We start from the raw sequence: 26,569 nt of genomic DNA, 5'->3' as shown, positions 1-26,569 counted from the left end.
TATGTGATGGCTTCTACACACAAAAGTTTGTATGTGTAGCAGACTACTATTTAGAGTGAGTCCTGGACTATCATTTTTTCAAAGAATAGTAGAAAACGTATTAAAGGATTTAAAGGCAGCTGTGTGTATGCATCATTGCTGATTATTGGAAGACAGAAATTGAGCATTTTCTATTTATATTGTTTGTGGAGGAACATGAACCAGACCTCTGGGACTCATTTTCAGTCACAGCCTTGTACATTTGAGAAAGTGCTGATTAAGTACCTCGGACACATTCTGCAGAGGAAAAGGATATTCATTTCCACATGAAAATTGAAAGCAATTCCTGAGGGGTGACCATTCACCTCACCCCAAAATACAAACCTACATAAAAGAGTTGCAAACACCTATTGGCTTGATTTAATATTATGGAAGACTCAAGCTTAACCACAATAAAATATTATCTTTGCTGTGTATATAGCTGAAAAAATAAGTTTTGCTTCTGGAAATAGTTTGAACAAAATGTTTTTACGAAATATAATGAAATGCTAATTTGTGATAAGATGTTGGTCCATTCAGATTAAGAGTAAGTAATATGACTAGCTTATGATGCCTTAACCTATGGCATAGGTGTAATAATTTAATATGTTAAGCAAGAACCTTTTCTTCTGTTAATGCAAAATACTCTCAGATAAGAGAAATAGGTCTTGCATTTATTTCTGGAGTTAAGAAATGCCATCAGTATCATGGGGGTAGAAAAATAAGCTGGGATCTGATCAGAAATGAATTCTGCATCACTAAGCCTACTCACCAATATATAAGGTAATTGTGCACAATGCTTAGTCTGTGCTTAGCCTGTTCAAAAGCTGTGTTCATGCTGTTCTTGATGATAAATTGGCTTCATGCAGAGCTCTTGGTTCCCATGTGAGTTTCCTTAAATTACAAAGCAGATATATTCATATACCTATGTTCATTCCTGTTAGGGTTGCCACCTTTTCAAATGGCCAAAGTGGGACATTTTTGGGACACACATCAGATTTTACAGGCCGACACATACCCACGGTCAGTACAAAGGATAGAACTTAAATTTTTTGCCTAAATAAAAGCTTATTCTTTTAGCAGTTTAGTTGTTTATTCTGCTTCTTGTAACATTTAGGTATTTTAGATACAGAAATAACTTTTTTATGCAACTATTACATAAAATATGGGACATAATTATGTCCTACAATCTCAGGACATTTGCCATTTTTAATATTTTTGTCAGGACACAACTGCCCAAAGAGGGACTGTCTCTCGCAAAGTGGGACAGGTGGTAACCCTACCTTACATCTGTACTCTTTGCTGTGTGGGGGAGCATGTGAATGTTGCCATGGGTACAGGTATATAGAATATTACATTTTCAGTATTTTTGGTCTGCAGAGTTGTGTTTCAGGTGCATTAAATCTGATATTTATACTGAGTTGCACATTTACTTATGTACTGCACATCATTTATCTGTTTGTTGTACCAGATCATACTTGTGCTGTAGTCATGTTGCTCTTTTGTCCGTGAATCTTGTGTAAGGTCTCCAGGCAATTTTTGTTCTGTTGAAAATGTACATTTGTGACAGATTGTATCTCTGCATTTTTTCATAGAAAGCACTACTTGAGTGTTTACTGAATGAACCAGATAAGGAAGCAATTGTAGCACAAATGGTTGTAGCTATTTACAGCTAGAATACACACCAAGCGGTTGGGATGGGAGTGTTGAAGATATGGTTACACTCTTTCTTGGAGAAGGTTGTCTGTTCACCAAAAATAGTTTTTTAATAGGTTAACAAGGTTTAAAAAAAAAGAAAAAAATATAGAATTAAAATGTCTAACAACTGATTAAGCCTGAATTCATTCAGAGACTCAGTATTATGGTCCTTATGACGAGAGATCCAATCACCAACACATAATGGGACTAGCTACCCAATTGCAAAGCCTCAAGAGCGCAGACACAGACCCATCCCAAACCCTCCCGCTAATTCAATGATTGAACATACCTTAGCAAATGAGAGTTCCCGCCCTAACCACCAATCATTCTATAGATAACATACACTGGTTTTAAATAAGTATGCAGCACTAACCAGGGCCACCAATAAACAATTAGCCCACACACCAATGGTCCAATGTAATAACAAGAAAATTACAACAGAGTACTGTAATAAACATTTCTTGAGATATTTAAATATGGGTTCACGAATGTCAAACTAAACTAAAGCTACAGCACTTATCTGCCTAAGCTGGGGAATAAGATCCCCCATGATTTTCACTGGACCTATCATCTTGTTATCTAATAACTTCTGGATATGATTAATAAAGTAGAGAAAAGCTCAGATACAGCTCGTATGTGCTTTTTTTATTACTGGTGTGTATTATAGCCGTAATAGTACAAAGGGTTGTAGCTATAAACTGCTTCCTCGTCTAGTTGGTTTGGACTGGGATAGAGCCACTGGTGCCTCCAACAATAGGGACTTTGAAAGAGTGCACTGATCTTGGTGCGCATTTCAGTAGGCCTGTTTACTGAATGGAGGAATGTTTATTGATTACTTATGTGTAGTGTTTGGGCTTTGTTATATACAATATATCGCTATGTGTGCTTATGTTGAAACTTTCAGATATTCCAAAAGTTTATGCATTGGGGTGGATAGGTGTGCAAATGTTTGGGAGTTAGGGTTAGAGTAATGGCTAGATAAGGGGGTAGGTTTAAAGCTTTGCATGTCTGCTAGTGTGTGGAATTGTGTGTGAGTGCCTTCTGTAGTAGGCCCTTGTCCATCTTAACTCATGTGTACCCAAACCCTAATACTGCCCCTGCCCTAAACCCTAATACTACACATTATCTTACTAAAACCCTTTCCCCAATCCTATTCAAAGTATATCTCATGAAGCAGATATTGGCACTATCATTTCTAATGTCTTGTGCATTTGCCATGATCTTTAAGCTCAGGTTTGACAGTCTATTTTTAGAAAATAATCATTTTAGAAGAGGTTTAGAATCTTACTAGGTAGTGCTAGTACTGTAACAAGACAGAATACATGCTATATTAAGTGAGAGATATCCTTCATAAGAAAGCCTCTTGCTGCCTTAATTCAAACAATATCTTCTTTATGGCATAGTTCTGTGAGGTCAGAAGATATTATATTTGAGACATCACCTTGGTGTAGAGTGAAAAAGCCCTAACTGTGGCCCAGTTGACCCAGGTTCAATTAGTGGTTTGGTTGTTTTGAGGGATTGGCTGGGAGAGATGGGTGTGACCATTCCAAGAGGGCCATTGGTGGCTAGATAAGGGGGTAGGTTTAAAGCTGTGCATGTCTGCTACTGTGTGGAATTGTGTGCGAGTCCCTTGTGTAGCAGGCCTTTGTCCATCTTAACTCATGTGTGTAACCCTAACCCTAATACTGCCCCTGCCCTAAACCCTAATACTACACATTATCTTACTAAACATAACGCATCAGAGATACTTCAGGTACAACTAATAGTGGGTAAAACTGCAATCCAGGTTGTAGCCTGCTATAGATCTCCCACCATGTCCCAAGACTCCCACTCCACATTCCTAAACACACTAGAAAATATTAGGGTACAACCCAATACCCTTATACTGGGAGACTTTAACTACCCCTCCATTAACTGAGAAAATTACTCATATACCAACACACTTGCTCAATGTTTTCTGGAATTAATTTATTCTGATGCCCTGGCCCAACTCATTCTTACCCCCACCAGGGGTAGAAACATCCTTGACCTGGCCATTACTAACATGGGCGACCGTTGCTCTACACCAGAAATTACCTCCTCCCTGGTCAGATCTGACCACAAGTTAATCACCATGGATATCCACATCCCACCCCCACCCCCAAAGGAAACTACTGTAAAAAAACTTCTCCAAAGCCAATTTTGGGCTTCTAAAAACAGAGGTGGCTAACCTCACGACACCCATGTAAATGGAAAATAGGTGCATGACTGCTGAATCATGCACCAATGCATTGTATGAGCACATACACACGTGCATGGAATGGGCCATACCAAACAGAACCAAGACGCTCTCCTACAAAAAAAGGAAGCCAATCTGCTGGTTCCCGACCATAAGCAAACTCTACAACAGAAGGAAAAAACTGTTGCAGAAAAGTGTGAATTCCCAAGACTGGAAAAACTCTGTTGTTTCACAAACCCAAACTGCGTAAGGTCCAGAGTTTGGAGATTCCCTATGTCCTTATTTATAAGGTCCATGATGATGCGCTCCATAGCCTTACATATCAGACTCGTCAGACTAATGGGGTAGTAGTTCCTAGCCTCTGCAAAAAATTGAGATCTATCATCAAATCCTCTAAAGCTAGCTATGAAAACAAAATTGCTGAAGATTCTAAAGATAACCACAAGGTATTCTATAATTATGTCAAGAATCTACATGACAAGACCCAGATCTGCTCTGAGTTACAGCACAATGGCAATACATATACACAGCCAACTGATATTGCCAACATATTGGCTGACAGGTTCAGTGCAAACTTTACCCCCTTTTCACCCCCTAAAGGGCCTATCACAATACCTGAGGAATGCCAAGTCCCTATTATCATAGCTACACAGGTAAAAAACGCACTATCCAAAGCCAAGAATACAGCTTCCATGGGACCTGATAATATCCCTGGCTGTGTTCTGCATGAATTACAAAGTGAACTGACACCGCACCTGAGTACCCCGTTCAGTCACAGCCTCATTTCAGGCTTTGTTCCTACCAAATGGTGCACTGTTACGTTCATCCCACTCCACACAGGGGGAGTGACTACATACCCTAGGAACTACTACCCCGTTAGTCTGATGAGTCTGATATGTAAGGCTATGGAGCGCATCATCATGGACCTTATAAATAAGGACATAGGGAATCTCCAAACTCTGGACCTCATGCAGTTTGGGTTTGTGAAAGGTAGATCCTGCCTGCTCAACCTAATAGACTTCTTCAAGTCTGTCACCAGATCTGTGAATGATGGCAAGGTAGTTCACACAGCCTACCTAGATCTTGCCAAGGCCTTCAACACCATCCCTCATTCAGGAATCATAGATAGACTCACTAAACTAGGCATAAACCCCTATGTCATAAGATGGGTTGCCAACTGGCTCACTGACAGAACCCACACTGTGAAAGTAGCGGACTCCACTTCTGACTATTGACTAGTTACAAGTGGTGTCCCATAGGGATCGATCCTAGGTCCTCTCCTGTTTGGCATCTACTTCCCCGAAGTTCAAGCCAACACAAAGGGACTCTGGCTGACCAAGTCCACAGATGATTGCAAACTGGGAGACATTATTGATTCTCCAACTGATGGAGACATTCTACAAAAAAGCCTCACTGACACCATTGACTGGTGCCAGAACCATGGCCTTAAGCTCAATGCCAAAATGTGCATTGTCATTCCCTTTGGGAAAAATTCAGTGCCCATGAACTACCACATAGGTGATAGTCCACTAAACACCAAAGGTGTGATAAGAGACCTGGAGACACAGGTTGTTAGCAACCTCTCCTTTGATAACCACATTGCCCCTGTAGTCAGAAGGTCCTTCTACGTGGCACATCTCATTACAAAAGGTTTCTCATCCAGGATGAAAGAGGTCGTAATCCGTCTCTACTCATCCCTCATTAGACCTATTACAGAATACAATGCCCCATTTGGTATGTACCTCACTAGACACCTACAACAACTGGAAAGGCCACAGAAATACCTCACTAAGAGGATCTTACGCCTTAGACACATGCTCTATACAGATAGACTCAAAAAACTCCAGCTATACTCTGTCTCTTATTGCCTACTTAGAGGTGCTCTCTGCTTGACCTACAAAGCCATGTCTGACCCAGAACTGCTAGATATGCTACACCTAAAAAAATCTCAATCCCTCTATGCCACACACTCCAGGAAACTAAACCTCATTCCCACAATAAACAGAGCATGCTGGAGGGACAGGTTCCTAACCCAGAGACTTCCCATACTCTGGAACAAACTTCCCATTCACATCAAGCAGGACACTTCACTGGCCATCTTCAAGATAAATCTTGACGAGTGGATGGTCAATAGGAAGTTCACCCCAGGGATCATTTCAGTGGCCTTTCTTGACAGGGGCACTGGGAACTAACTTTGAGCGGCATGATGCCAGGGAATCTTCGTGGGCTAGGCTTGTATAGGCTCCAGGGTCATTAGCCTACTACACACCTATTAACCTATGAATTCATTCCATGAAGGAAGGAGTGGTCCATAGAGAAGGATGGTCCATAGGGAAGTTGCCCATGGATGGAATAGACACATGTAGAGGAGGGGGAGAAATGAGGGCAGGTCATTGAATACCCCCCGCAGAAGAACTGGCCACCAGCATGACTTCCCAGGATGCCAGTAATATCCATGTTGGCTCCAGCTCTGAGACAGAGGAAGTTCAGGGGTGGAAGAAGGAGCTGGTAGACCTGGCAATGGACAATGGCACTAAGACCAATGGGTATTATGAAGCAAAAAACAGAGATGGGAAGAAGAAGACATTATATCCTATTATATAATATTACTGGCAGCAATTATAGCAGGAGCTGTTATATTTATGGCATATAATGTAATGCTAATGTACTAGGGACAGGAAGTTGAATTTTGTATGGTACCTTACTTTCTGAATATCAGAGCAGTTTGAATATATACCTCAAAAAGGTTATAATACACATCCTGTCGCTATTTCATTCAGTGTCCTGTCATATTTTTTGTGGCTTTCCCTCTGTTATAAACCTAGCGACTGCATTTCGCCTGTTTTGCTGCTACATCTATAAGAGTTTTCTGCATTTTTACTGTTTGTTGCACTTGAAGTATCTAATTGTTGCAAATTGTATCTGTAGGCTACACACTAAAGTGCGCTAGCTGATTTATAACATTTAAAGCATTTACTGTCTGTTTTTTCCTTGTTTCTGACAAAAAAGAAAAAAAAAAAATATCTCTTGTTTTCCCGCCTTACTGAACTAGAGTAGTCCAGTTTCAGAATTTTCTGATCCCTGGGCTTTGTTTTAGTTCCTGTTACTGTTACACATCCTTATTTGGAAGGAAGGAAGTTTCTTTGCTTACCAGTGGGAGTGGGAAGCACTGAGCAGCCTATTTGTCCAATTTGGTGTGGTTTCAGCCAGAAACTAGTAGTCCATTGGCCGTTTTGGGCCAGTTCCTAGCTTTTTTCAGCCCCCTGCTATAAAACACACTAAACGCGCATTTTCAGCTTGTACCAACTCAGCACAGATCCTCGTGGTGGCCTGCAGAGTGATCCAAGCAGCGGAGAGCAAAAAGAGCGACTTTAACTGATATAAGTATTTTTTTGTGGCTTTCCCTCTGTTATAAACCTAGCGACTGCATTTCGCCTGTTTTGCTGCTACATCTATAAGAGTTTTCTGCATTTTTACTGTTTGTTGCACTTGAAGTATCTAATTGTTGCAAATTGTATCTGTAGGCTACACACTAAAGTGCGCTAGCTGATTTATAACATTTAAAGCATTTACTGTCTGTTTTTTCCTTGTTTCTGACAAAAAAGAAAAAAAAAAAAATATCTCTTGTTTTCCCGCCTTACTGAACTAGAGTAGTCCAGTTTCAGAATTTGCTGATCCCTGGGCTTTGTTTTAGTTCCTGTTACTGTTATACATCCTTATTTGGAAGGAAGAAAGTTTCTCTGCTTACCAGTGGGAGTGGGAAGCACTGAGCAGCCTATTTGTCCAATTTGGTCTGGTTTCAGCCAGAAACTAGTAGTCCATTGGCCGTTTTGGGCCAGTTCCTAGCTTTTTCCAGCCCCCTGCTATAAAACACGCTAAACGCGCATTAGCGTGATTTAGTGCGGAGTTGCCACTGTAGCACACAAGAGCAGCAGCGGTTAATCAGGGTTAAACTATTTGGGCTACCTAAGGTCCACTCTTCAAATTTTCCCTTAGAACAGCTCTTCCTAGGCTGTACTAATAATCTAACTACCCTATTCTATACCTAAAAAGTCTTGATCTGCTTGATTCATAAGTGACTATTCTCTATCCGGATAGCCTAGCACTTGCACCCAAAGTACTTTTTACTCTGATATAGCACTTTTTATTATACATAGCATCCAACCAGCCTAATACCCCTTTTTCGATCCTCCATATCCCTCGAAGTCTTTTCAAACCCACCTACACAAAAGTTTTTAACTTTTCATTCTAGCATGTCGCGGGGTCAGTTGCTTGTGTCCTCTCCTGCCCAGCTGATGAATCTGGGAATATTGAGGCAATGTTACAATTGCCTCATGTACACAGACAACCCTCTCCTTCTCCCACAAAACACAAACACATGCGAGAGATGCAAATATATAGCCAAACTGGAGGCTGAGCTCTCTCATCATAGGACTGGCAAGACCAGACAGAAGGAGAAGGTAACCACACACACCTCAAACCCAGTCTCACATAGCACTAGCACAACCTCATATCACACACACAAACACATAAAGACATACTCGGAGGCTCTGACCAAAAATCTACCAAAACAGCAGAGGCCACCAAAGCAGACACCCAAACAACTACCACCACAGACTAAGACATATGCAACACATAGACCGCAAAGTCAGTGTGCCAAACAGTCACAGCCCTTAAGGCCAAACACAATGCCAGACACTCTTGTCATAGGTGACTCCATAGTCAGACACACTGACGTCCCACTCACCAGATTGAGCAAGGAGAAGGTCACGGTAAGCTGCCTGTCGGGTGCTAGAATCCGCCACATAACGCAAGCACTCAGGTCACTTGACAGCAAGTACAAGTATGACTCAGTCATAGTCCATGCTGGTGTGAACGACCTGAGACGCACACATGATAAGGGACATAGAGGAGCTCTCTGATTATGTAGCCCAGGCAGGTATGACCCTGACCTTGAGCAGTATCCTGCCTTCACCAAGAATGATGCCACAGTACAGAGACAAGATGATCAGCTTTAATAATTAGCTTAATCACTGGTGTCATTCAAAGGGGATCCAATGTCTGTCTGCCTGGGATGACATGCTGGACAAGCCACGTTGCTTCGCAAGGGACAGCTTGCACCTGTCACCCCTGGGCTTCCGGATATTGGCAAAGGCTCTTGCCACCCCCATAGTGCCTTTTTTAGGACAGGCTCAAATTCTAAACCTACCACCCTAGAACAAAACAAAGGAAAAAAACTAAGGGTAATGCTGCTCAATGCCAGAAGTCTCAACCTCAAGATGCACGCACTCGAAGCCCTTCTCAGTATGGAGAACATCGATGTCTGTGCTGTGACTGAAACCTGGTTCAAGGCTCCTGAGAGCACCCCGGCACTATCAGGTTTCACCTCATATCATGCGTTCCGGCCCCAAAATCCGGACAACACCAAGAAAGGAGGAGGGGTGTCCATATTTATCAAAAACACCCTCACTTCCAGGTTGGTGTCAACGCACAATGCATCAGAGACCATCCAGGTGCAAGTAACAATAGGCAAAACTGCTCTGAAATTTGTAGCATGTTACAGGCCACCCTCTCAAACTCGGGAACCTCGCACGGCATTCCTGAAAACTCTGGAGGGGATAAATGTAACCCCAAACACCATCATACTAGGTGATTTCAACTATCCGAACATAGACTGGGATCACTACTCAAGCCCCAACACTCTAGCCCAAAGGTTCCTAGAGTTCATAAACTCTAATGCCATGGAACAACTAGTCACCATGCCCACAAGAGGTGAAAACATACTGGATCTCATCATCACGAACATGGGGTCACAATGTTCCACACCAGAGGTATACCCTTCATTGGTGAGATCAGATCACAAACTAATCTCACTAGAAGTCCACATTCTGCCCCCACCCCAGTCAAAAAAGACCACAATGAAGAACTTCTCTAAAGCCGACTTCACACTTCTTAGGACTGGTGTGGTCTCCTTCAAGGCCCCAGAGCCAGCGGAAACCATCACTAAAGCCACTGAATCACTGACAAATGCCTTCTACCAGCACCTCCGGGACTGCATGGATCAGGCAATCCCAAACAAAACAAAGACCCTTTGTACCAAAGGCAGGCGTCCAGTCTGGTGGACCCCAGCCATAAACAAGCTCTACAACAAAAGGAGAAAGCTACTACAAGATAGAGCAAAATCCTTAAAAGGGAAGACACCCTTGATCATTGTAAGTAAAAAACTAAGATCTCTCATAAAATCCTCCAAGGGAAATTTTGAAAGAAAAATTGCCACGGACTCAAAAGACAATCACAAGGCCTTTTTTAGTTATGTTAGAAACCTGGGAGGAAACTCCCAGATATGTTCAGAACTGGTTCAAAATGATGTAAAGATCACTGAACCTACGGACATTGCCAACATACTGGCAAACAGGTTCAGTGCAAATTCCCCCCCCCCAAAAGGAGAAATATCTATACCAGAGGATTGTAGCCTCCCAAACATCTCAAATGCTCAGGTAAAAACAGCTCTCTCAAAGGCGAAAAACACAGCATCCATGGGACCAGATGGTGTCCCCGGTTGTGTGCTCCATGAGCTCATTGAGGAATTAAACCCACAGTTAGGGCAGCTGTTTAATCTTAGCCTCACCTCAGGATACGTACCCAAGGAATGGCGTACGGCTACTGTGATCCCACTACACAAAGGTGGTGCCTCCACCGACCCTGGAAACTACCGTCCCATCAGCCTGACAAGCCTGGTCTGCAAAGCTATGGAGAGGATCATTATGGAACTCATAAATAAAGACATAGGGGACCTGCAGACATTGGATCAAACCCAATTTGGCTTTGTCAAGGGCAGATCATGCCTTTTAAACTTGGTTGACTTTTTCGAAACAGTCACCAAGGCCATTGATGAGGGCATGGCAGTCCACACAGCCTACCTTGACCTGGCAAAAGCTTTCGACACGATACCCCACTCGGGCATCATAGAAAAACTCACCAGCTTAAATGTAAACCCTTACGTCACAAGATGGGTTGCAAACTGGCTAAGTGACAGAACCCACAGGGTTAGAGTTGCTGGAGCCATGTCAGATTCCAAGCCTGTCACAAGTGGTGTCCCACAGGGCTTGGTCCTGGGTCCACTCTTGTTCGGCATCTACTTTTCAGAGGTACAGGCAAGCACAGGAGGATTATGGCTGACAAAGTTTGCAGATGACTGCAAACTAGGCGCCATAGTTGAAAACTCATCAGACACAGATATCCTTCAGAAGGGCCTCATAGAAACAGATAACTGGTGCCAAAGCCATGGCCTAAAGTTAAATGCTAAAAAATGCATAGTCATACCATTTGGGAAAAACAAGGTTGCCCCTAGCTACCATATAGGTGGCAATCCACTAAGTACAGAAGAGGTTATCAGGGATCTGGGGACCCAGGTTGATAGTAACCTTTCATTTGACACCCACATTGCCAAAGTAGTTAGGAAGACCTTCTACATTGCCCACCTGATCATGAAGGGTTTCACATCTAGGTCAAGGGAGGTCATCATCCCCCTGTACTCATCACTCATCAGTCCGATGATTGAGTACAACGCCCCATTTGGAATGTATCTGACCCGACACCTGCAGCAATTGGAAAGGCCCCAAAAGTTCCTCACCAAAAAGATAAAAGGTCTCAAAAATATGTCCTATGCTGCCCGACTGAAGGAGCTCCAGCTCTACTCAGTCGCTTACCACCTGCTCAGAGGTGACCTGTGCCTGACATACAAGGCCATGTCCAACCCGGAATTAATGAACATGCTTCACCTCAAAAAATCGAAATCCATCAGATCTACAAGAGCACGAGATTTGAACCTTAACATGGTCATAAATAGGACGTGCTGGAGGGACAGATTCATCACCCAGAGACTCCCTATGCTGTGGAACAAAATCCCGGTACATGTGAGGCAGAGCACCTCGCTGGCCTTGTTCAAGAGAAATCTTGACCAATGGATGGGAGACCGCAGGTATACCCCAGGGATTACATCAGTGTCACTGCTTGACAGAGGCACAGCTAAATAATGGGCATAATATCTTTCAGTCTAAAGGGGTGGCGTAAGCCACAAAAATCTGGGCTAGGCTTGTAAGTGCCCTAGGGCAGATAGCCTAGTATGAACCTATGAACCTATATAAGACATGATATTCAGAAGAGGAGATGTTTGCAAAAACTGAAGACAGCTATCTGTAGAACTGAAGAAAATAATTGTTGTAAGAGTTTCTTTTTATGGAAATGCAACAATAAAAATCATAGTAGGATATATGACTCCGCTACAAACCTCTGGAATACTTATGCTACAAGGAAACCAGGCTGAAAAATAGAATCTTTACATTCAGAAATTAGATTACTCGCCACTGCAAGTGGATTAGCTGAAAAGCTTGCAAAAAGTTCAGTGTGCTGCATTCCTACACATCACTTGGGAAGATACCATAAAATTTGGTTCTATATACACTTTAGTAAGTAAAAAATATATAGTTCCATAATCGTATGTATATAAATAGTTTATAAAATATAGAAGTTGCAGATTTGCGCTTCTTGCCAACAGCAGATTTCACCATTGTAACCACATATAACATCTAACATGACTTCCAGTCATTCTTCTTCTTCTTTTGGCTTTTCCCAGTTAGGGGTCGCCACAGCAGATCACCTGTCTGCTCATGATTGGCAGTGGAGTTTTACAGTGTCAAGCTGCCAGCCTGGTGCCCAACCTTCCACAGAAGGCACACACATGCACACGCTCACAACTAGGGCCAATTTAGAGTGTTCAATCGACCTACAGCATGTCTTTGGGATGTGGAAGGAAACCGGAGCACCTGGAGGAAACCCACGTGACCACAAGGAGGACATGCAGACTCCGCACAGAAGGCACCCCAGCTGAGGATGGAACCAGAGAATCTCTTGCTGTGAGGTGGCAATGCTAACTGCTGCACCACCGCGACTGCCCAACATGACTTCCAGTCATTGAAAGGTCAATTTATCTTCTAGGTATTCTTATTTAGAAAATACTAAGTAATGGTTACTGCGTACATTTGGGATGGAAACTACCTGACTGAGACACTGTTTACTCCCTAAGAAGTACACAAGAGAAGGCAATCACATTAAGCAGACCTCTATAGACTTCTCTATATAAAAAAGCTACTGGAGAACATGCTTTCTCCTCACTAGGCCTGCCATTGTGAAACATACTCTCACCTGGATTAAGGGGCCTGGAATCTCGGAGTACAAAAAGGTCTTCTCTGAGCACTTGAATAAGGAAGCAGACTGTAGGCCTTCTCTGAGCACATGAATAAGGAAACCGACTGTAAGTGCTTTAAGGGCAATAGTTAGCCTCATATTTGCTATCAAACAGCTTACTACATCCAGCTAGACAGTCATAATGAAATGTTGAATTCTAACAACATGCTGACACCAGCAGTTTAGCCTTTTCCTGCTTTTTACTATAAATGTTGTCATGCTTATTTCCTGCAATGTTGAAATTCAAAATGGACTTTATGTATGTACAGCAAATATTGTAAACAACTTTGGTTTTACTGTTAACTCTATCTCTGAAATGATTCTCTGTTGCATCAAGTACTTCTCTCTTTTTATTGTGTATTTGTTCTTGAGTATTATATGCTTCTTGATTATTTGTTGTTTGCTTTTGTTCATGTACTTTTCAGATGATGTTGAAATGGGTGTTCAATCCAGCTTACCTGCCTAGTTACCTACTGAAAATAAATAAATGAAGTACTTAATTCTTTTATTTTCCTTTATGAAGGGAAAGATAGAATAGCAGCACTTAAGGAGAAATCAGACATTTTGTTGATGATTAGCCATATATGCAAAATTTGCAATTAAAGCATACTTATTTTATTTATTTGCAGTTTGTTTAGTGAGCTGTGTGATATAAAATAGACTGTATGGTGCTACAAGAAATGATTTAAACAGAAGGAGATTGGTATTATCAAAAATTACAGATAAATGCAGAGCAAGTGAAATTACTACTGCATAGTTAAACTTGTTATTTAACGAAATTAATATGAATCAAGTAATCAGTCTAAAATGAGAAAACAGTCAAGATGTGTCATAACTGTAAAGGAGAGGAAACAAAAATCAGCAAGAGAATGTAATGCAACAGAGAAAGGATCCACTCTGTAGGATATAGCCAGTGGAAAAAAAAGTCTCACTTTTTTGTTGTTTTGTTATAGTTTTGTATGATCTTAGGACTAGTGCAATGTATTACCTTCCTGCATCTAACTGGCCATTTGATTCTGCAAAAGAGACAGGCTTCAGAGGCCATGGGGAGAGCCTTCTGTCTCATTCATTTCCTGACTGATGAGTTTCAACACAAGTGTTAGATATTAGTGAGCTGGGCCAGTCTGTATATCTCCATGGATTGTCCTACCTGTTACTGTGCTGGTGGTTTGTATCTCCACAATGCTGCTTTTAGAATAGGTGCACCGGCTACCATGCATGCTGAGTTTCCTGGGCTGTTGAGCATGCTACCTGCTAAGCTCATTGTTGAGGGTGATATACCTTTTCTCCTGTAGGTGTCAACAATGAAGAAAGCTAACCACCCCCCCCAGGATTGGCAAGTTGGCAATGGCCAATAACTTCCCATCTGGTCACACCAACACCAATGCTGCTACTTGAACATGGATAGTCTAGGGGTACAGTAAGGGCTTTTCTCTGTGCTACAGGGCCAGACTAATGCTATGTTTATTTAAATTAAAGCCTGTAATGAATGAGTCCATAAGCATGACAGGAGGCATTATCCAGGATTTAATCAATCCTGCAGAATGTGTACTAGAAAAAAAAGCATTTTGTAAATATGTGCAGGTATTTACATGTGTGCATGTGTCATTGTGTGTATATCTATCCATCTATATTAAATGATTGATCGTAGATGAAATTGCATGAAACACAAATCTTGTGCAGTTTCATCAATGATCACAAATGTAAATGACACATTTACCTTTGAGATCACTACTCTTATAACCCTAAAAAAAAACAAAATGATAGTGCACATAAATATCTTGAAAACAGCTTTTATATGGGGAATCTTTGCTATCCACACCCCCAACTTGGAGGTTTTGCCCCCCCCCATAATTTACATATATCAACTCTGTGGTCACATTACCTCAAAGCAAGAGAAGTACATTAAATAATACTAGAGTTGACCTCTTGAAGACGGTCTATAGTAAAATCCAGTGTAATTTACAAACAAACACTTTAATGCTAAATTCTGGCCATGATGTGTCTTTCGGCTTTTCCCTGTTAGGGGTCGCCACAGTGGAACTCTGGTCCGCTAATGATTGGCAGTTGATTTTTACGTGCCGAGTTCTGGCCATGATAACATGCCAAAATTTTACTTTACTGAAAGTCACAGCAGCAAGATGAGAACTCCAAAACCGGACATCAATGAACCATCACATTCCTGAAGTTTACAGCAACGAAAAACCACCTGCTACAACAACAAAAAAAGAAAACACTTTCTTACATTTTTGCCCCCCTGCATCCCCTGCATGTTATATACACCAACTCTGAGATTGTACTACAATGAGGAAAAGGGTACATTTCCCAATCCTCACTCTGCTGCGATCTCCATTCAGAAGCTCCAAGCGCTGTGAGACATGTGCAGCAGGAGTTTCATTGATGTAAACTTCAGGAATGTGGTGATTCGGTGATGTCCGATTTTGGTGTTCTTGTCTTCTGATGTGATTTCTGGTAAAGTAAAATTTTGGTAATCCAAAGGAGACCCATATAATAAAAGCCCATTAACTAGGACTGCTCACTTCCTCAACTGTTGAGGTAGGCCTGGAGTTTATTATACTTAGGAGGGATGTGGGTATACAGTCCCTTGCCCCCTCCAAAAGAATTGTTCCAAAGCAGCACAAGAAATGAAAAAAAAAGAATATCATGGCAATTTCTGAAGCAATGCAGAATAGTTCAAGTTATTTAGCCCATTTTTATGATCTGACAATTGATTGGGCTGAGAAGGGCTTTCAGACATAAGGGAAGGATAGAGAAGAGAAATCGACAGAAGAGTAAAACAGAGTTTTAGGAAGAGTGTACATTGAATGAAGATGGTAAATATGAAACATATCATTAAACAGTGAAGGAAAAATCTCACAGGAATCACTTATACAACAGGGAGTGAAACAACCAGCAGTCAAAAATGAGTAGAGATTGTGTTAGCTAGGAGCAGGAATGGAAGAAGTTGACTTAAGTAGAGTAAGTGGATGGAACAGGACGTGAAGGCAGCAAGAGCCAGTGTGGGTGAAAAGGGGATGTTTTGGTGATTAGATAATCACCAAGGGAATAATAATTTTGGCAAGGGAGAAGTTCAGACCAGATTTTGTCAGAATCTGACTCATGGATTAAATTTAGAAAGATATGTAAGAAGGTGCCAAAAGTGCACATCAAGCGGAACTGATCATCCCATATTGTGGTTCTTGTTGAAACTAATGACCTATCAGAAGAGACTGTTGAGTTGGTACCCAAAAGGACCAAAGAGTCAGCAGAATGCTGTTTGGATGGGGCATTAGAAATAACATTCTCAGACATGCTACATGTGCTGACGTTGTGAAGACTAGGAGAACAAAGAAGATGAAGAGCAAAATGATTAGGGAACATATACTGAGTGGCAGTGGCACTTGACATGGGAGGGGGATTAGGACAATCAGAAGTATGCTGAGGGACAGGTTAGAGAGACCAGCTTTATGAAACTGGTTCATCTTATCTCATTTGGAACAATAGTGATCAAGCTGGGCTGGGAAGATACTTTTCAATGGCTATAAATTTAAACTAAGATACAAGGGAGGAGAAAATGTCACAGATGCAGAAGAAAGCTACATGCAGCCATAAATATGGGATATAAAGAACAAACAGCAAAACAGAGGAGTGACTTGCAGCATGCTTAGGCATTTCTATGCATTTCAAAGATTCAACATAAGAAGATGAGGAGCTGCAGCAGTAATGCATGAGGGAAGGATGGACATTGTTGCTATCATAGAAACATGACCCATTAATAAGAGAGGGTTCACTCCTCAGAAAAAACAATGAAGCTATGGGTGTATAGCATTCTGCATAAAGGAATAGTTCAAATGTGAGAGCATAGTGGAGAGGGAATACTTATCCATGATGAAAACAAGCAAGGGAGCAAGGTTAAAAACTAGGGCTAGTGCCCTGGTGAGTAAGACAGAGTAGGGAGAGAAAGAAAAATTCTGGTGGAATTATTCAGAATACTTGAGCAGGAATGAAAAAATAGAAGAGAGAATAAAATATTGAGGTAGAAGGCAGTGGATTATTTCATGGGGAATCTGAATGTTCTTGGATAACTCTGATATATACTAAGATCCAGGGTACAGTCAGAACAGGACTTAATTCATTATGCTAATTGTAATAGGACTCTGGTTACATTGGACCATTTATCAGTTCAGTTCAGGAGCTTAAGAGGAAAAATTCAAAGTTGTATAACATGAAAGACAAGCCTATTGGTATACACGTTAATAAGATAAATATGAGCATAGCATTTAAATTTCACAACATATTGTAATTACTAATAATATTAAATCAGTAGTAAATAAAAAAGCAGATTAGATGGAAATGAAACCATGTGAAAAAGAGAATCTAACTGTGGGGATGAAAGGAGGTAGAGAAGACCCACACCTGCAGGGAAGGTATATGTGTGAGTGAGATTAAGCTTGTGTGCATGCATGTATGTGAGAGAGATTAGTTGGTTAGAGAAGGCTACAGAAACCCCAACCAAGAGTAGGATTAAGTTGAGCTATTTCCAAAATATCTACAGCTTAAGTCTGGGTGGTTAAATTATGACCGATAATGTGCTACATCAGGTTCAACTTGTGTATATAGGGGATGTACTTGGGGGGTGGCTGCTAGGGTTATGTGACTGTGACTGTAGTATAACACTTGCAGAAGAAATCTTTGAAGAGGAAGCAATTGATCTGTGCTCTGAAAATTTTGAAGGAGGACTATTGTTTAACAGAATCTAGAAGGGAATTTAATTGAAGTCTTGGACCATGAGGGATTCAGACAACAGGTACAGGACTGTACTAGAAGGGACAGAATTTTGGATGTGATTCTAACTAAGGAGAAAGAAATCAAAGATGTCTAGGTAAAGGGAGCATTAATCAGAGATTATTCAACTGTGTGGTTTAGAGCTAGCTGAGGGTAAGAACACAAACACAAAGATAATGGTGTGTGAGTTTAGGCAACTCAATTATGATGAACTCTGAAGAGGATTAATGATGAGGTAATGGAATGGGGGTGAATGAATGGAGCAGACAGGTCACTAGAATGAGTTGGGGATGAAATATTTAGGGCTACGTAAAAGAGTTTAAAGAAGAGACAAAAAATCAAAACAAAGTCAATCTTGCTGTACAAGAAGGTGAATCTAGCAATTGGAGTAAAAGACAGAGAATAGTTTTAGGTTCATGGGTTAGTACTAGTCTAACTGCCTTTGCAGGGCATTTTAAGCCTAACTAATTATCCCATTTGAGAATCAGACCCTGCACCTTGTGTCTGTAAGGTAAAATACCTTAACCATTATGTCAACCCCTTCCCTTAATATTTGGTTAAGGTACCTTCTCAAGGTCACACAGGAGGCAAATGAGGGCTGAGGGAATTGAACTCTGTACCACAGGAACTACAATGCAAATTACTTAAGGAAAGGGGTGGGGAGGAAGAGAAGACAGTGTCAAAGGAGACAAGCAGAACAGCAGCAAAGGAGGTGAGGGCATCAAAAAACAAAACCGAAGAGAGCTCACAGAAAGAAACACAAGGGTGACAAAGGATTCTTACGTATATTACAGAAAGAATGAAAGAAAATGGATACTTTGGCAGACTGAAAAAAGTCAGGAAGACAGTCATGGAAAAACTAAGGTGTTTTTACTTCTTTTTGTCTTTACAAAGGAAAACCAGGGAAAGTTTCATGTTGAATAAGCAAAGTACGGAGAGCAATAGAAAGCCACTATGATAGAGAGGGAAGAGGATGAGATATTTAGAAAAAATGTTTCCCTACTGATGATGTAAATTTTTCCTTTATCTGCTAGTGGCTGCCCCTGTAATTTATCTCTTTCCTGTCTACTTTTTTTCCCTATATCCTTAAGATAATTTCTCTGGTGGGGTATTTTCATATGACTGTATATATATATATATATGTATATATATGTATATATATATATATATATATATATATATATATATATATATATATATATATATGTATATATATATATATATATATATATATATATATATATATACATATCCTTAAGATGGTTTCCCTGGTGGGGTATTTTCATATGACTAGTCATAGTTTATAGGTTGCTAGTAGGCTATCGGCCCTAGGGCCTATACAAGCCTAGCCATAACAATTCCCTGGATATTTTTTCCCACAATATTTACTTCCCTGGACCCCTGTCTAGCAGAGTGACTGACATGATCCCCAGGGTGATTTTCCTATCTCCCATCCAATCATCAAGGTTCCTTTTGAAGAAGGCCAAGGAGGCACTCTGCTAGACATGTATGGGCAGTCTATTGTAGAGTATGGGGAGTCTTTGGGTCAGGAACCTATCCCTCCAGCATGTTTTGTTCATTGTGATGACAAGGTTTAGATCCCTGGAGCATGTGGCTCTGAGGGATTGGGATTTCTTTAAGTGGAGCATGTCCAACAGCTCAGGATTTGACATGGCCTTGTATGTTAAGCAGAGATTGCCTCTGAGTAGATGATATGCCACAGAGTATAGCTGGGTTTTTTTAGATGGTCAGCATATGGCATTTGCTTTAGGCCTGTGATTTATTTAGTGAGGTATTTATGGGGCCTTTCCAACTGTTGCAGATGTCTTGTGAGGTACATACCAAATGGGGCATTATACTCTATAATGGGTCTAATGAGGGATGAGTACAGTGGGACAATGACCTCCTTTTTTCTGGATGAAAAACCCTTAGTGATGAGGTGTGCCACATAGAAGGATTTCCTGACTGTTGTGGTGATGTGGTTATCAAAGGTGAGACCACTGTACACCTGTGTCCCTAAGTCTCTCATCACACTTTCGGTGTTTAATGTACTGCCACCTATGTGGTAATTCATGGGTACATGTTTTTTTTCCAAAGGGGATAACTATACATTTCTTGGCATTAAACTTGAGCCCATGACTCTGGCACCAGGCATCTGTTTCTGTAAGGCCCTTTTGTAGAATATCTACATCATTTGCGGATTCAATAATGGCTCCCTGTTTGCAGTCATCTGCAAACTTTGTTAGCCAGAGTCCCTTAGTGTTGGCCTGTACTTCAGAGAAGTAGATGCCAAACAAGAGTGGTCCCAGGACTGAACCCTGAGGTACTCCACTTATCACTTGTCTGGAGCTGGATTTGGAGTCAGCTACTTTTACAGTCTGGGTTCTGTCAGTAAGTCAGTTGGCAACCCATCAAGTGATGTAGGGATTTATGCCCAGCTTAGTAAGTTTATCTATGATTCCAGAGTGGGGGATGGTGTTGAAGGCCTTGACGAGGTCCAGATAGGCTGTGTGGACTGTCTTACCCTCATCCACAGCTCTGGAGACTGATTTGAAGAAGTCAGTCAGGTTCAGGAGACAAGATCCGCCCTTCACAAACCCAAACTGGGTGGGGTACAGTGTTTGAAGGTTGCCAATGTCTTTGTTGATAAGTTCCATGATAATGTGTTCCATGCCCTTGCAGATCAGGCTCCTCAGACTGATGGGATGGTAGTTCCTGGGATCCAAGGTGGATCCCCCCTTGTGGGGTGGGATAACTGTAGCTGTGTGCCACTCAGTGGTCACAAAGCCTGAGGTGAGGCTATGATTAAACATGACACTTAGGTGAGGTGCCAGTTCATTTTGTAGTTCATGTAGTACACAGCCCGGGATGTCATCTGGTCCCATGGATGCTGTATTCTTAGCTTTGGAGAGTGTGGTTTCTACCTGTGTGGCCGTGATTACTGGAATTTGGCAATCTTTTGGTATTGAGATGGGCCCTTTAGGAGGTGACAGGGGGGTGAAGCTGGCACTAAATCAGTCTGCCAGGATATTGGCAATATCCTTGGGATCAGAATATTTAATGCCATTCTGTTGTAGCTCAGAGCAGATCTGAGCATTGCCATTTAGATTCTTGACATAACTATAGAATGCCTTGTGGTTGTCTTTGGAATCTTTGGCAATTTTATTTTTGTAACTAGCTTTTGAGGATTTTATGAGGGATCTAAGCTTCTTATTGAGGCTGGTGAGGGAGTGTTTTGCATCCTGGGATTTTCCTTTTTTCTGCAACAGTTTATTCCTTCTGTTGTATAGTTTGTTTATAGCAGGGGACCAATAGATTGTCTTCCTTTTTTTGGAGGAGAGTATCTTGGTTCTATTTGGGATGGCACGATTCATGCACGAGTGGATGTGCTCGTACAGTGCCTTAGTGTAGGATTCTGCGGTCAAACTTTCAGATCCCATCTGCATGGGTGTCATGAGGTTTGTCACTTCTGACTTCAATAGCATGCAGTTGGCTTTGGAGAAGTTTTTTAAGGAGGTTTCCTTACTGGGGGAGTGGGGGTGGGATGTGGATGCCAAGGGTGATTTGCTTATGGTCAGACCTGACCAATGAGGGGGGTGACCACTGGTGTGGAACATCTATCTCTCATGTTGGTAATGACCAGGTCTAGGATATTGGAGGCCATGGTGGGAGAATGGATTAGTTGATCCAGGGCTTTGGAATTTATGAATTCCAAGAACCGTTGGGAAAAGGAGTTGGTACCCAAGTAGTTTTCCCAGTTAATGGCAGGGTAGTTGAAATCACCCAGTATTAGGGTGTTTGGTTGTATCTTAATATTTTCCAGTATGTTTAGAATGGTGTAGTGAGAATCTTGGGGTATGGTGGGAGATCTGTAGCAAGCTACAATTTGGATTGCAGTCTTACCTAGTGTTAGTTGCACCTGGAGAATTTCAGATGCATTGTGTTGGGCAACTAGCCTGGAGTTGTGAATATCCTTGGTGAATATGGACACTCCTCCACCTTTAGTGTTTCGGTCCTGGTTTTGTGGCCGAAAAGTGTGGTAAGAGTTGTAGCCTGGTATTGCAGGGGTGCTCTCTGGAGCCTTGAACCAGGTCTCAGTTACTGCACAGATATCGATGTTCTCCATTTTTAGGAGTGTCTCGAGAGAGTGCATTTTGACGTTTAGACTTCTAGCATTGAGTAGCATTACCTTCAGAATTTGCATGCTTGTATCTGTTACGGTGCTGGTTTTGTCCTTTGATCCTTGCCTAAAAAAGACACTATAGGGGTCATCTATCTAATGAAGGAGATAATGGAAACAACAACACAGGACATACTCAGCGCTACATTTATCTGGGGAAAAACATCTCCCCAAGTCTTCTACTATGGCAAATCCTTCAGAAATATTGTTCAGTGCAGAATTAGGTAGCATTAAAAGCAGCCACGGTTAGCATTGCCACCTCACAGTAAGAGGTTCTCCGGTTCAATCCTTGGCTAGGGTGCCTTCTGTGCAGAGTCTACATGTCCTCCCTGGGGTCGCATGGGTTTCCTCCGGGTGCTCTGCTTTCATCCCAAAGACATGCCATAGTTGGATTGGACACTCTAAATTGGCCCTAGGTGTGACTGTGTGCCTTTGGTGAAAGGTTGGGTGCCGGGCTGGCAACTCGATACTGTAAAAACGCCACTGCCAATCATGAGCGGACAGGTGATCCACTGTGGTGACCCCCCAGAAGAAGAAGTGAGTGCTTTGCATGCACAGCTGTTGTTCTCCTCCCATAGTTGCTTCTAGTTGCACTGATATGTTTGGTCATTTAGGGGAAGTATCACAGTGACAAAAAAAGTATTTGCTTGTTACACCCGAGCGTCCTCGCACACAATAGACTATTCACATAGACTCTACCAAGGCAGATTTATTCTTGAACTTGAGTTACTAATGAGATTATTTATTTTATACAGATATGCAAAAGAAAAAGGTGTTTTACAAATTTTGAAGGCATCCTCATGTATGAAGAGCATAGAACAAATATAATATTTCTCCAATTAAATAATTATCATAAACAAGTATCCACATAAATTACATTCAGCATTTTTTTCTGTTTGTTTGGCAGAAAGAAATAGCTTATATAAGTGTCAACTGCAGCTGCAAAATCAAATGCATGAGTATGTGAACAGGTACTACAATTATTATTTAAATAATTACATGGGCTTTTGTTTATACAAATTTTGCCAGAATCCTAAAACTACTGCTAAGTACCCTGTCATCAGGATCAGAAATCATTATAACTGCTTTTAGAATGTAGTTTATTTTCCTGTGGCATCAAATCTACTGCAAAAAAAACTTTAATTTTCTCATTGATGATTGATAGTCTCAATTTCTTCTCTTAGAAAAAATAACTACATCTTGTGTAAAGTAAATTAAAAAGACTAGAATGGGCTTATATTGCTTAATCGAAAGTGGAAAGCTATACTTTTCATTGGTCAGTGGAAGTTTATGGCAGGGGGTTGAAATGTATGTACACAGATTTCCTCATGAAGACAAAAGGACAAATTTACCAGAAGAGAATAAAAGTAATGGTAAAGCAGTTTGTCTTTTCAGGTAATCACACAATGAAAATGTTATCTACCAAAACACAAGCCTCATCCTTCCAGTCTCCAGTTCACCAAGAAATCTTTACTGCCCTTGTAGCAGATTAAAACCCACTAAGGGACTTGAATCAACTTTTGCAGTACTTACAGCCAGCAGGTTTTAATCTTCAGAAAATATGATATCTGTGTCCCTTGGAGAGAAAGTAAGTATACCTTTATATTGTGTTTTTTTTATGTAATCTGATAACTAAAACCTGTAAATTACAAGTTTGTAAATTATAGGAAACAAAGGCAAACTGCATTAAAGCCAAATAACTTGACCAAGATGTTTATTTATTTATTTATTGACATTTGTTAACCGGGTTAGTCCAGCTGGGCCAGAGACCCATTTTCAGTGGAGACTTGAGGTGAAAAGCTCCAGTTACAATACAGTAAGCTATAAACAAAAAGTTTGGTTTGCAAATACATACCAACTGCAGTTTGACATACACTTCATACATATTACAGTTTGACATACAAATACATAGAAACACCCCCCCCCTTTTTTTTATTGTTAATAGTTATGAAGTGGTGTAGTAATGTGCACGCATGGGGTGAAAAGGGGTATTAGGAGGCAGATTAAAATGCTAAGGCAAATATGATTAGATAAAGGAGAGTAGTGGAGATTAGGTAGGGTCATGACAGGTGCAGGTTTTGGTATTAAGTAAATGAAGTCTGAGTTCTTTCTTAAAGTGTATAGGGTGAGTAATGGAGCGTATGTGGAATGGAAATTTATTCCAAGCTTGGATAGAGTGGATTTATACAGTAGTTTACCTAGAGTTTTTTTTTTTTTTGGTTTGTAGATGTCAAGGAGTTGCTGATTAGTAGTATGTACATGTTTTGCTGGAGACTGATTACTTTTCTTGAAAATCACCTTGATCAGCTACTTTTGTATATCAATATGATGTCTGATTATGTTAGATAAAAAATGAAAAATAAAAAATTGCTTGAGGTCTCTATCATTCTGCTGTGAGTATATAGATGTGGTAGCATAAAATAGTGAGTTGCATTAATTTTCTTGGGTGTCTTCAAGTAAAGTGGTTGAAAATTTCAGTTCTGTTTTTATTATCCAGACTTCAGATTCTCTTCTTACAGTCATTGCTTCTTGCTCAAAGTGAAGCAAAGAAAAGGTGAATATATTTGTGATCAGACTTAAACAGTTACTTCTCATTGCATCTCATCTATACATTGATTTCAGCAAAACGTATATGCACATATATTTATTATACAATGTATGATCACAAAACACGAAAAATGAGCAGTGGTCAATCCAACCAGCATGCTCATTGTAAATCTAGCATAAACTAACAGGAAGACATCTAGACACTAGCACATCATACCAAACAGCGGCTGGAATTTCATCTCACCAGACAGAAAAGATCTTTCATCTCTGTACTAAACAACATTACATGTACAGCTTAGTCACAATAGAGTATGTCACCTACAATTACATACAAAAAATAAAATAAAATAAAATAAAATACAAAAAAAAAGTACTTTTTTTTTTTTCTTCTGCATGGAGACATGCGTGAATGGGCGTACCTTCGTTGAAGGTTGTGCATCAGGGCTGGTAACTCGGCACGTAAAAATCAACTACCAATCATTAGCGGACCGGAGTTCCACTGTGGCGACCCCTAACCAGGAAAAGCCGAAAGACACAACACAATATATAAGGTTGCGGCTGACAGTGCAGCGGTAGTGTTGTTGCCTCACAGCAAGAGGTTCTCCCGTTCGATTCTCGGCTGGAGTGCGGGGAGTGCCTTCTGTGTGGAGTCTGCATGTCCTCCCCGCAGTTGGATGGGCGTTCGAAAGATATGCATAAATGTGTGTGCCTTGGTTGAACGTCGAGCTGGCACCTCGGCGTTTGTGAAAATCTACTGCCAATCATTAGCAGACTGGTGTTCCGCTGTGGCGACCCCTAACCGGGAAAAGCCGAAAGACAAACAACAACAATAATAGCTTGCAAACAACTCAGTGCAAAAGTATTCAGTGCCAGAACTTAAAACACAACAAAACACTATAAACACAAAACTACGGAGAAAAACAATGTACTAAACAGCCCATGAATTTTACAGATAACACAAGCACATCCATTCAAGTTCTTTACTTCATAAAAACTTTTCAGTTAGAACACACTCAGTGAACTGTATGCATTCTGTAGTTATACGAAATGAGGCTACAGTAAAGTACCTTCCCTGCTTAACCACTATACATACAGCAGTGCATTTGCAAGAAAGAATTACTATAAGTTCCTGCATTTAAAAACAAGAACCATGACTACAGAGAAGGCAGTAGTAAGCATGATCCTCTGTTTCAGTACATCCATCCACAAGCATGCACACACCTTCTTACCTCAAAAACATTATAAACTCAAAAAAAAAAAAAAGACAATAAAACACAGAAAACATGGAACTAAACTTTGACCTAATAAGTGACATTGAACTAGAAGAAGTATTTGACAACATACCAAAAACAATGAGTCATTCTTCAACAAGCAAGAAAGTACTGCAAGAGCAAGGACAGGAAGTGCTACAGTAACAATTCCCACAGAAACCAGGACAATATGACGATCCAGATACTTCAAAAAGGTAAAGAAATTTTTCAAACCAATACAACACAGACAATTAATGAAAGACATGTAGAAAAGACAACTGAAGAAATATAAATACCAGAATTACAAAAAGATGAAATGAGTATAAGAAAACAAACAAACTGGGCTATAAACATATTTTAAAGCTGGCAAAAAAAAAGAACTACAGTATAGACTTGCACACAATAACACCAGAGAACGTAAACTCAATACTAAGAGAATTCTGCACTACAATATGAAACACAAAAGGAAAAGAATGCAAGTGCATTGTGGGAATTTGGTATAATGGTTAAGGTGTTTATCTTACGCACACAAGGTGCAAAGTTTGATTCTCACATGGAGTAATTGGCTAGGCTTAAAATAGTCCACAAAGACAGCTAGCTACATAGCTACAATCACAAATCCCTACA

The sequence above is a fragment of the Protopterus annectens genome, chromosome 10.part0 (genome assembly GCF_019279795.1).
Source record: "Protopterus annectens isolate FY-2018-M chromosome 10.part0, PAN1.0, whole genome shotgun sequence".
Lineage (NCBI taxonomy): Eukaryota > Metazoa > Chordata > Ceratodontiformes > Protopteridae > Protopterus > Protopterus annectens.
The sequence above is the reverse complement of the archived record's forward strand: the minus strand, read 5'-3'. Positions refer to the sequence as shown.